Raw genomic sequence first — 12607 nt, forward strand, 5'->3', positions numbered from 1 at the left:
TCCAGGACGGCATTCTTATTTTTTCAAAAAATGATAATGAACATCTTCTTCATCTTAAGGAAGTTTGTGGTAGGTTGAATGAGTATGGATTAACACTTAAATCCAAGAAATGCAAGTTTGTTTGCAAATCAGTAGAGTACTTAGGTCACACTCTATCTGGGGCAGGTGTAGTGCCCAAGAAGTCATTAGTTGAAGCCCTTGTGAAGGCACCTTCACCAGACAACAGAGAGAAACTTCTCTCATTCGCTGGACTATGCGAATATTATAGTAAATTCATTCCAAATTTTGCCACCAAGATGGAGCCTCTCAGGGAATTAACTAGAAAGTCTTCTGAATTTTTGTGGTCTGATAGGCAAGAAACAGCTTTTCAACTGATTAAAAAAATGAAATTGTGAATGCTCCCACGTTAAAATCTTTTTCCCTTAATAAAAAGTGCATTATTACTGGTGATGTCAGCTGCTATGCCTCCGTGGGTGTTTTGAGTCAATGCTCAGGAAAGGACGAATTGTGTGTTGCCTTTGCATCTAGGACATTATCGACTACAGAAAGGAAATATGCCGTCATTGAGAAAGAGTTGTTACCGTGCATTTGGGCAATGAGCATTTTCGCAATTTTGTGTGGGTCAACAGATTCATTCTTAAGACAGACCATAAGCTGCTGTTTGGTATTTTGTCTCCTGGTGGAGGATGGAATTCTACGGCTCGCATTGCCCGTCTTGCTTCTAAATTACAAGAGTCCGGGTTGTCTTTTCTTGGTGGTTGTCACAGTATGATTTTGAAATAATGTATGTTCCTGGGAAAAGTAATGTCACTGCGGATTTCCTTTCTAGATTGCCTTGTTCGGGAGAGGTTTTGAGCTCAGAATTGATACTCAAGATGGTAGGGTTTGGAATGTGAGAAGAGTTGCCAAATGTAAATTCGTACAACAATGCAAGAATCTTAGTAAGAGTTCCAAACAGAGTTCTCTTCCTTCGCAGTCTATTGCTTCCAGAGTCAAAAGCAATTATAGACCAATCAATTTACCTGCCAGATTTATGTCATGATTTCTTTTGCACTTTGTTCCTTACTCTTATTATTTATTTATTTTGAAGGGATAAAATATGTAACATTCTTTGTTTTAGTTAATTAATGTTTTAACTAGAACTGGAACTGAGTACCTGCGTGTACTTCTACTGTTCCAGGTTCCAAGTTCTGTATTAGACAGTTGTTTCCTATCCTCTTATCCTAGCAGCTGTTGCGCTGTGCTCCTACTATAAATAAATCTAGTCTTGGTATCCTGTTTCTAGACCATCTATCTTACAGTTACCCAGTGAAGGATCCATGCACACTAGACTTCTGGATTCTCTTTAAGGGACACAGAAGGGTTAGACTCTCACACTGGCTGCCATGTTCTTGCGAACACCTCAAGACTTATATTTGCTAATGCCAAGGAAGTTTAGGAAAACCTCTTCCTGGATGCCACTACGGAGAGAAGATATTGCCACAGGTATGTATCTAGGAAGGGAGAATATTATAAAAAATAAGCATTGGCAAAGACAATAAGTCTGACCCTAATGAGAATGCATACAAACTGCATTTATGCATGCCTGTGTTTCTTTGTTACCACATTATAGCCAAACCTAGACTTTACCAATGCTTGTTTTAGTTTAAACAGCTGGATTATGTGCCCTTGTGTGTCTGTGAGCGTCTATGTATATATGTGCATTTGACTTGCACACAATTCCCAACTAAAACTTTTAAAAAGGCCTGCTGCAGTGAAAAAAGCAAATTCAAAAAGTGATTGCTTACTGTTGACAATGCAATTCATGTGATAACGAATATAATGGGTACTGATTCTGTGTACATTTTAGATGTAAAGTAGTCCCTCATGCATTGTAATGAATTCACTGAATAGGTGATGTAATTATATACTAGGCAACCAACAGCAAAAGGTGAGAGAGAAATATTCCGCTAGGTGCAGCCAAAGCCAACTCAGGGTATATTTGAAAGAGCAGGCCTGTGAATATACAATATAATTTTCTGTACAAGTTAGCGCCAATACTGGAGAGGTAGGTTTACCTAAGGAGTTATGCCAGGCATATACACTAACACATCCGGACAATTGTATGGGGTAGTAAGAGATAAGGGGCAGTGAAATCATTTTGGGAAACATTTAATTCCATCTTGATTGCTTTATTTCAATAGTTTCTTTTTTCAAAGAACACGAAAAGGTGATTAGCTTGCCTAGATGTTGCAATTGAAACACATGTATGGTTGTAATCAACAATCAACCCTCAATCTTAAAACGTATAACACAGTTAACTTAATATAGAACACACAAGTCAACACATTTTATTTACTCAACAAATAAGAAAATGTAGGTTTTAAACGTGCTACCCAAACATGTTCCTATTAAAATGTTCTTACTTTGAGTGAGTTCATACATTTACGGTAGAAGAACATGATTTCTAAATGCTGTTTCTATACTTATATGTGAGATACTGTTTACCAAATGTTGCTTTCAGTTGTGCTTAGGCTTAGCCAATAAAAAGTCTGCTTCAGAGTGATAATAAAAAACAAGAGGATCAGACATCGCATCTGCCTTCTCACGTTTTATTAGTGGATCCCTTACCTCATACTGATACTTATCAAATATAAATAACAACATTAAGAGTGTCTAGTGTCTCAGTGCAATCTCTTCGTTCATTTATTTTTGCATTGTCATTGTCTGACTCACATACCGCTTTAAAGGGCTGCCCAATGTACGTCCAGGATGGCTGGATTCATGACAGGTGTTCACGCAGTGGCGGCTGGTGACATTTGAAAGTCAGGAGTAGCGAGCGTGCCCGAACCCCCCCTGAAAAAATTGAAAATCGAGTGGATATATGGTCAGTGACTGCATATGGTGCATTTTCAAGCAATAATAAACAACTTGTTAGGTTGCTGGTGCTAAGAACTGTGAGATGCATGAGCGAGCTACAAACCTACGGAGTTACTTAAACAAAATGAGAAGTGCTCAAACCAAGAACCAGGAGTCCATGGGATGACGTCTCCCCCAGACGGGCTTTTTACTCCAAAATATTAATTTGTGATTGTGAGTCAAAATTGCACCATGTGAAGTTCAAAGTGCAAAACACACTTACAATCAGTCGCGACCGGCATTACGGGTGGGGGGGAAGCGGGATAAATAAAATAAATAAAAGTCAAACTTACCTTCTTCCTGCCTTCAAGCTCCGACTTCAGACTCCCGACTCCCTCCGTCCTGTTCTTTTAAATTCCGAGTCATGCTCGTCGTCACGCAGGAAGGCTGCAGGCAGCCTCCCTCCTCTCCACCACAGCACAGCGCTGTGATTGGTTCGGCCGGCTGCCCCAACCACGTCATTTCTCTCTGTATGCTGCAGCATACAGAGAGCAGGGAGAGTGGGAGGTGTTACTAGAGGGCAGAGGGAAGCGGCTTGCCCACTGTTCTTAAAACAGTTAATACTGTCTGTTTGGACAGCCTCTCAGGCTGCCCAAACAGACTGTATTAACATCAGTGGGAAAGCCACTCCCCCCTGCCCTCGAGAAACGCCGCCCACTCTCTCAACCAGGAACTTCTGCTTTCTCGCCGTGTGAGAAGGCAGAAACAAATGGTAGTTCTCTACTATTTGTTTCTGCCTTCTCGCACGGCGAGAAAGCAGTGGGGCGGCGCCCAAATGCCCCCATGGAGGATCCGCCACTGTACAGTATCAATGTAGTATAGATGTATATACAATGGATTTAATTGGAACTCATTTGCATAGTCACTGGGATGTGTGCTTGCCCCCACTCTGTTCTCTCTTTATGTGAACGGAGTGGTGGAGCATCTGTTAAAACATCCTGCAGATGCACCCTCACTGGCAGGCAAGCGAATCCCCACCTTGCTTTTTGCCGATGACACCCTCCTCATCTCTAAGACTCCCGTGGGCCTGCAGAGTCTCCTTAACAGCTATCATCAGTTCTGTTCTCAAAGGGGCTTGCTAATTAATACTAACAAAACAAAGTTCTTGGTCCTAAACCCACCCAAAAAAATGGGCCGCCCACCGATGTTGAATTCCGTGACTCTGGAGAGGGTGTCTGAATTTGATTATTTAGGCATCCGTCTCACAGACTCAATGCATTGGAACTCACACATCCAAAAGATGCTTTTAACCCACAAAAGGGTGGGTGGTGCCCTACTGAAGGAGCAACGCTCCTCTACAACCAAGCCTATTGCCCTAGTCCTCGAGATCAATCAAGCTTGAGGGGTTAGTGCTGCTTTGTATGGGGCGGACTGTGGGGCACTTGCAGCCTCGACGTTTTAGCTAGATCAGAGACCAAATTCTTGAAAGACCTGATGGCTCTCCCCCAGAGCACCCCTTCAGTACCTGTATTAATGGATATGGGTTGTAGATCGATCAAGGATCAAGCCCAAATTCGCCCCATGTTGCTCTGGGCACGACTGTGGCGAGTGCCCGAGCTAGCCCCATACGCAGAGGCCTTAGCAGAGGTCATGGCTATGGAGGGCTGGTCCAAGATTAAGTGGCTGAGGGACGTGAAACATCTGCTAAGAGCTTTGGGGCTTGGGGATGCTTGGGAAGCAAGGACTGGCCCCCCAAGGCAGTTCTAAAGAAACTTTACTGGAGCTGGGTACTCTGTAAGAATTCCCTTGATGTAAAACATTGTAAATCTACGGAGGAATTTCTGAAGATGAAGGAAGTGGTGGCCTACGAACCCTACCTTGACACTATTTCCAATCCTATTGATAGAGCTTTGTATTTTAAGTTTAGAGTAGGGACGCTACCTGTAGGTGATTTTATCTCCCGTTGGAATCTTGCCTATCCTCGCTCCTCCTCCTGTGCGACCTGCCCATCACGTGTAGAGTCGGTCGCTCACATTTTCTTTGAATGTCCCGCATATGCACGGCCAAGGCGGAGATGGCTTAAACCCCTGTGCAGGCAGTTAGGTACCCGGCAGTGCAAAGAGGCGCTGCGTATTTTAAAATCTGACACTTATACCCTGTTTGCATGTTGTGTGTCCAAGTTTCTAAAATGGGCATGGTTAATTCGTCTGAATAGGCTTTCTGTGACTATTTAATGCTTGTTTTATCTGTTTTGGCTAATACGATTTTATCGGTGTAAATAGAATGCATTTTGTTTTTATATGATTTTAAAATTGTTGTACCTGCTTTTATGATATTTTTATATCGAAATAAAGCCATTCATTCATTCATAGTCACTGATAAAGTCTGGCCCTCCTAGACCTATGTTGGAGGCCACTGCCCACAGGAATTGTGGTCGCTACAAACACAGGTTTTATTTTATAGAGCTAGGGTGTCTCTTTGTACCTTGCAACTGTATTATTGCTAGTGGTCATTTTAAGAGTGCGTGTGCAACGTAGTGTTTGGTGTATGTGAGCCCATGTTTGGAAAGGAGCTTCTAAATGGGCATATTCGCCTAGGACATGAAAACTTTACGGCCAGCCCAGATAGCCAACGCTGGGGCAGCATAAATATGACAGTGTTTTAACAGGCAGGTGTTGTCAGGTAATGTACACCTGCACTTTAATTGAAAGGAAAGTAAATCAAACATGTCTCAGCTGTGGCTATTTTTTTTTAACGGGAGACTACTTGCATTGCCACATACACTATTTACGTTGTTTTTCTCAAAAATAATTTATCCGGCTCCGTTTGTATTTTAAATTTTAGATATGAGACGCGGCTGCGGACTCCAGTGTAGATATGAGATACTGCTTCGGACTTCTTCTACATTGTCTTACCATCGTGTTTGGTCCTTAATATATTACATTTTGCAGCTTCCACGTGCTGTGGTATGAGTTGTTGCTAGAGACACGCACGCTCTCTCGCGCCCTCTCTCCAGCGAGTGATCGTTTGTGCTGTGCGCGAGCACGGCGTCGCGAGCTCGCGCCTCAGTGCGGAAGTTGTGGCGTCTCCCAGGGCAACGGAGTTGTGCGTCCTGTAGAGGCTGCCGGGGAGTAGACAGCTCCTGTTCCACGGGCCAAGGCGACAGACAGCCTGCCTTTACCTGAATGCCTCAGTGAGCGGATTCCAGTGCAAGGCAGCCCCCGCCCAGGGCGAGGACCCCCAAACTAGAGGTAAGCAGGGGGTCTGAACTCACAGAAAATGCGCTAAACACATTGTTTGTGTTATTCACAGTGTCTGTTTCTTTACAGTCCATTATTGTGCAGGGGTTTAACTACACTTCTCTCCATTCACACACAGTCTACTCTGCGTTGTTATGTACCTCGATTCCAGGAGTCATTTATTTCCCTGGTATAACTGCCGTGTGACGCGATTCCGATGTAACGTAGTCCTGTCATTTCCGTCACTTTTCACCAGCAGTCTGCGCGAAAGATCGTTAGCATTAAATGAGAACTTGCGAAGTCCCAGAAATACAAGTGCTGCTGGCAAGAACGTCAGCACTGGACAACAAGGAGCTGCTAATTTGGGAGCTATGCTACACGACAGCCACATAGCTGCCAAATTTCCCAGGCCCATCCAGGTGTGATGAGTTTCCCCCAAGCCAGGTGTTTTTTCACTGAGTTCTGGGTATTGTAGTCCTGGTCTTCTAATGGACTAAGCAACAAAACAAGCCAAATAATTTAAATAAAACCCTGGACTGGAGCAGCTTGTCAAGCATGGACCTGGAAACCTGGCAGGGTTGCTGCCAGTGGCTGCTAATGTATATCACGTTCACCAGGGTTACTTTGTACCACTTCCCGAGGCGTTCCAATGATACAGTGAAACCTTTAATGTCCATCATTACATGGTCTTAACTCTATCCATATGGACTGGTCGGTATTGCGTGCATATGGCCTGGTCTGCTTGATGCATCTCCTTGATAGGGACATGCTTCGCACTTATACACAGGCGTTTATCTGTACTTCCTTTAACGCAGCAAAATGAATATTAATTTATCTCATGATGTATTAATTTGTATATTACCAGTATAGATATTTTATAATGTGTATATTGTGTAATTTTAAATAATCGAACAATAAAAGGATTAATTCTTTCATTCATTCATTCACTTTCTTTACATTTGGTCGGATAGAGTTTTGTTTTGTAAACCTTTAATGGTAATTCAAATGTATTCGCGTTTGTCTCCTAACTTTAATTTGGTCGATGTTTTTTTCTACTTCTGAGAGGCAGGGCTTTAGAAATTTAAACCATCCTCACTTCTGTTTGCATACTAGTCCAAGTGATTTCACTTCAACAGAAAACCTGCTGTCTAAGGTCCTGGCATGGTCAAATAAGTGTCGGGTCAGCCAAGTAGTCCGCGATAAGTCTCTTTTGGGGGTTAGCTCCTATAAACCAATGCAAATACATTTCTGAATTAGTTTTGGTTTTAGTTAGCATTTTATCCGTTATTTACAACCTTTTTTATTGCATTTTTCATGAAACCTGCTTAACGAGCTGGATCAGTGATGGACACAGTGAAATATGCTGAATTTGTCCCAGTGCAATTTGTCGACACCGAAACACATTCAGCACGCTCTGACTTTGATTGTTTTCGTTTCATAGATAAAAACTGCAGGTGTTTAGAGTTTGTTTGTATTTTCACTTCCAGCCGGCCCAAAAGAAATGACTGTTGTAAATGGCCATCAGCCCTTCTTTTGTTCGACTATCATCCTGACTGGGAGCTATTTGGAGTCTAACACCTGGATGCCTCATGCAATGGAGGGAAACAACGTCACTCAGCATGTTGTTATTATTAGTATTATTATTATTGTAGCTTATAGAGCGCACAACTACCTCCAATGGAGGTGTCCTGGCGCTGGCAGCGTATGACGGGGTGAAGGGCTGGTCATCTGGTGCTAAGTGAGGCCAAAAAGCCAAGTCTTCAGACTCTTCCTAAATTCAGTTTCTGATTTCGTTTTCCAAATGTGCTCAAGCATGGAGTTCCAAAGAGAGGCAGTTCTGACAGGGAACGAGCGGCCGCCCAGCCTAGCTTTTGCAAAGCGTGGGGTGACTAAAATTCTCAATGATTTGACCTTAAGACCCTTGTCTGCTGGTATGTTCTGAGTCTCTTCCTGAGGTATTGAGGGCCAGTGTCCCTGGCTGATCTATAGGCGAGAGTCAATGCCTTAAATTCTATTCTCCTTATGACAGGCAGCCAGTGCAGGCTGCGGAGGTGGGAGGAGATGTGATGGCAGAGTGGCACATTTCTGATAAGCCTTGCTGCCGCATTCTGGATCATCTGTAATTTCCTTATCAAGTAGACTGGGAGACCCAAATACAGGCTGATAGCATAGTCCAGCTGGTACGTGTTCAATGCATGAACCACCGTCTTCCTGCAGTCCATATGTAGAAAATGAAGGAATCTTTGCAGGGACTTCATTTTCCAAAAACAAGAAGAGGAGAATTGACCTATCTGGGCCTTGCATGAGAGGGTGGAGTAAAATTTGAACCCCAGATTCCTAGCAGAAGAAACTGGAAGTGGGGGAAGGTTCAGTTCTGATGGGCACCAGAGGTCGGCTTGTGGAGGGGAACAGCTGATTAAAAAACAGGACCTCCATTTTATCAGTGTTCAGCCAAAGCCATTGGCAGTCATCCATGATATAATGTCAACCAAACATTGTTTGAAGTTGATAAATGCTGTCTGAGAGTGATCTTTAAAAGAGAACACAAGCTGAGTGTCATCGGCATATGATGAGACAACACTCACACCATACTGCTCAATAAGTGGGGCAAGGCAAACCTTAAAAAGAGCCGGGCTCAGAGTAGAGCCCTGAGGAACTCTGCAAACAAGCGGGGGGGGGGGGCGGGGGGGGGGGGGGGGTTGATGAGATATGGGGTCAGAGAAATCATTTCTGGGAACGGCCTTCAAGAGAGGAGCGGAACCAGGCTAAAGTAGTTCCCGACACTCCCAGATGCGTGAGCCTCTAAAAGGATCTGATGTGAAACAGTGTCAAATGCTGTGAATAAGTCCAGCAGCACTAGCATTGCACAGCAGCCCTTATCCAGGGTGTCCCATATCGTTTCCGATACTTCAAGCAGAGTTGTCTCTGTGCTGTAGCCTGACCTAAAGCCAGACTGGGAGTCATGTAGCTGTTTGTTAGAATCTAAGAACTCTGATAGTTGTTTCTACACTTCCTTCTCAAGGATCTAGGCCGGTGCTGGCAAGAGGGAGATTAGCCTAAAGTTCATCAGTTCTGCAGGATCTGTATCCTCCTTCTTGAGGATTGACTGGACCAGTGCTGTTTTCCAGATGGAAGGGTAGGTGCCCGATACCAGAGACGAGTTCCAAAGCAAGTTTAAAGATGATTGAGTAGAGGGGCCAGCAGTTTAAAAAACCCAGCCGGGCAGGGGTCAGAAGGAGACCCAGATTTAGTTTAAACAACTCAATGAGGGACGGCTTAGGGCTGAATGGGCGAAATTCAGACCATACACCTGGAGGGCGGGGGTAGAGAGTGGTGAGGCTGCCAGCCCAGTCAAGGGAAATGAAGAGTAGATATTCTGGATTTTCTCCTGAAAAATGACAGAGAGTTCTTCACATAAAGTAGAAGAAGGAGCTATTGTGCTTTTCAAATTCCCTGGATTAATGAAGCCCTGAACAATCCTAAAAACTTCTTTAGTCGAATTGTCAGAGGATATAATTTGATTAGCAACATAATCCCTGATGGTGTTACGCTTTAGCCTATGAATTTTTCTTAGTGCTACTCTGTATGCACTCTTGGCGTCTGCATTATATGTTTTCCGCCTATTGGACTTGGCCCTTTTGGCAGGTTTACCCCTAAACCTTTTGCCTTTTCTGTGACCTGATATTAGTAGTTTTTGGACTCTGCGCACTTTAGCACTGTATCCCAGTGTAAAGTGCATGCGCACTCTGAGTATGTGTGGTGAGATTGGCCTGCCCTCCCATAGGAATGCATGGGGAATATGTGTGTCCCTGGTAATTCCTGGTATGAGAGGAGTGCAGGGGCGAATTTAGTATGTGCAAACTTGTGAGAATAAATGCTGCGCAATGGTGTGCGCAGATGTATGGTGACTGGTGGAGAAATGCCACTTTTAGAAGTTGGCATTTCTGTGTGCGTTGTGTCTGCCTGCCTGATGTGAATTGCATGTCTGGCTTGTGATTGACAGGTGCTGGATGGTGTGGTTGGCTCCAGGAGCCAGGATGAGTCTGCCCAGTGGTGAATAGGGAGATCTGCATGTAGATGGGAGGGAGGAGTTGCACCTGGGACCTGAATAGGGCTGTGCCTTCCCTACACAATGCTAGCTTCGCCCCCTGTGGTGCGTCTGATCTCCGAGCCCTCACCTAACAAAGGAGAGAGGAGCTGAGCAAAACAAAGTGCTCCAAAGCTCCCCTATACCAGTTTGAACTGGTATCCCTAAACCCTGTGCTGTGACACAAAGGTGAAAAGTAGTATAAATGAAGGGGCTGTGACCCCATGAAAATGTTCAGTTGGAGCTCTGTGGTGCTTGTCCTGACGCTGGGGGCTGCTGCTGCGCTCCAGGAGGAACCGCCACTAGGGACTGCCTCCCTGCAGGAAGGCCCTATGAGCTGGCCTGCTTGGGTCCAGCCCTTGCCCCCTTCCTCTTAAAAGGACTTTTCCCTGGACTTAATGGGACTTTCAATCCTAGGACCTTGAAAGTGCTTCATTTTTAGTGCAGAATGCTTTTCTTATCCAAGAAGTGCCTTGGCTCCGCAGCGCTGAGCTGCCTCATCTACAGAAGGAATCCCGACGTAAGGATTCCCCCCGCAATTGCCATTCATCAAGCAGGTACCCACCCTGCTTCTGTGCGCTTTAAAAATCTGAGCGGGAGCCCACCCCGCTATTCTGCTGCACTTCTGCTTATGGTAATTTAGCTGGTGCCCACCCCGCTAATCTATGCTGAAAATTCCCCGCATCGGTACCTGGGAGGTGGGTGCCCACCCTACATTGTGGTGCTCGTTGGCAGGAGCCCACCCCGCGATTGTCTTTATTTTTGTGGCGGGTGCCCACCCCGCATTCCTGCCAAGAGAAAAGGAATCACCACTGTGGCCCGAGCGGCCAGGAAGCCAGGTGCCCGGGCCTGACGGTAGGCAGGGCCTCGCAGACGTCATTTCCGCCTCTCGGGTCTGGCAAGAGAAGGCGATCCTGAGTCAAGAAACTTAGCAACCGTCCCGGATCCAGAAGCGGCAGCCAGTACCGAAGTGGAGGTCCCCGGCGTGGACAAGAGCCCCGCGTTGGCAGCAGTAGTGGAAGAGTGAGGCGGAGGGGGCCCGAGGCACGTTGCCGGTGCCTTCCCCGTCGAAGGAGCCGGTGAGTGAGGCCTCTCACGTCGTGCCAGTGCTGGGGGGGCTGCATGTTCACAGCTGCACGCCGTAGCGGGCAGCTGCAACGTCTTGGGCAGATCTTTTTTCGTCCTGAGTCCTGGAGGGGGCTCCAAGGGGCCCGCATTTCCTGCATGTTCTCAGCTGCACGGGTGGCCATAGTTTCATTCCAGAGTCCCAGGGGCACTCCAACAAGGGGTATAATTGTGGTAAGGAGGCCCAGAGGGCCTGTGCCTATGATTTCCCAGCTGCCCTGCCTTGTAGTGGGCAGCTGCAACGTGGTCCAAAACACATACAGTAAAGGGGACCCATGGGCAGTTTAATGACCAGCTCCGAATACAAGCCCAACTAACAGTATTCACAACAGAGTATCAGAGGGTCAGTAGTAAGACAGGTTAGTTTATAGAAAGACAGAACAGGTGTAGCGCTCCCACTGGCCATATGACTACGGGGCAAATGCTAAAAAATATGTATATACATGCCAGATCAAGATCAGTATCTGGTCTCTGGCTCCCATCAGTCACCACTCGGAACCGCCCTTCATCATTTGGGGCCCCGAGGACCAACACTGTACCGGATCTTAGGTATATTAACAGAAAGAAGGGATCTTCCTGTTAGACAGTATGTGTTGGTGTTATGGTTGAAACCATATGTGTTGGTGAAGTAACTGATAGGATTGGAGAGAAGTCTAATGTGCAGTGCAAGAAAAAACCAGAAAAAGAATGAGGGTGAATAAAATTTGTTTAAGGAGCAGAAAATAATTTAATGGGGTATAACTCCTAGCACCAATGTTAAAAAATAGCTCAGACAGGGTGAATTTATAACCTGTCTAGTGATGTGACGTGGTCGACATGTTTCAGCAAACCTGGCTATTAGCCTTGCTTTCTTCAGGACCTATTAATTACAGCTACTGCAAACAAAGAAACCCAACGTGATAAGTAAGTAAATGATAAAATGTAGTGTAGGAACGACACAGAAAAGTCACCTGAACAGAATGCTTTTTTACGTTTCACCGTTGAGATTGGCGAAGATAAGCTAGCCTTTCTGGATCTCTTGATTAAAGCCACGTCCACGGGTTTGGAATCTGAGCTATACAGAAAGCCTATGTCCAGGAACTCTCTGTTGTTATATGACAGTCACCATCCTAAGTCCTTGCGGGATAATCTTCCGTTTGGACAGTTCCTGCGAGTCCAAAGAAACTGCTCCACTGACATTGCCTTCGGAACGCATTCCACTGCACTTAAAAACCAGCTTGTTGCAAGGAAATACCCACCCCGCTTGGTACATCGAGCTTTAAAACGTGCCAGGAATAACAATAGGGAAGCACTTTTAGAACCTACTATTCCTAAGGCA

At 45.3% G+C, this 12607-nt stretch overlaps 1 protein-coding gene across 1 annotated transcript in view; it reads left to right on the forward strand.

Annotated features, from left to right (window-relative positions):
• Nucleotides 1–5952: 5952 nt before the first annotated feature.
• DNAH12 (dynein axonemal heavy chain 12) overlaps nucleotides 5953–12607 on the forward strand; it is a 1291066-nt gene continuing 1284411 nt past the window's right edge. The window contains exon 1 of the mRNA XM_086939114.1: nucleotides 5953–6089. The gene's annotated coding sequence lies outside the window, so the exon portion shown is untranslated. The remainder of the gene's footprint in view (nucleotides 6090–12607) is intronic.

Source organism: Lissotriton vulgaris, chromosome 9 (assembly GCF_964263255.1).
Source record: "Lissotriton vulgaris chromosome 9, aLisVul1.2, whole genome shotgun sequence".
NCBI classification, from domain to species: domain Eukaryota; kingdom Metazoa; phylum Chordata; class Amphibia; order Caudata; family Salamandridae; genus Lissotriton; species Lissotriton vulgaris.